The sequence below is a fragment of the Teleopsis dalmanni genome, chromosome 2, assembly GCF_002237135.1.
Source record: "Teleopsis dalmanni isolate 2A chromosome 2, ASM223713v2, whole genome shotgun sequence".
Taxonomy (NCBI): Eukaryota; Metazoa; Arthropoda; class Insecta; order Diptera; family Diopsidae; genus Teleopsis; species Teleopsis dalmanni.
This window is the reverse complement of record NC_051847.1, coordinates 14,976,380-14,976,641: the sequence shown is the minus strand read 5'-3', so window position 1 is coordinate 14,976,641 and position 262 is coordinate 14,976,380.

The window sequence follows — 262 nt, the reverse complement described above, 5'->3', positions numbered from 1 at the left end:
CGTATTTGCTGTGCATCTTAACAACTATTTTAGTGCTTTTTTAATATTATTTTTATAACTATTTTTTATTTACTATGCACTGCATTTGCAATACATTTTGTATAAATACCGCCAACAGCCGGTACACGAGATCATAGAAAAATCTTTTGTTCAATTAACAACTTCTTGGTTTGAAAAACGTCGCGAGAAGTGTATCTTATAGTCGAACTGCCAGCTCCAAGGATATCCTTAATTTCTGTGACCAACAAATAATTCAAAAAAA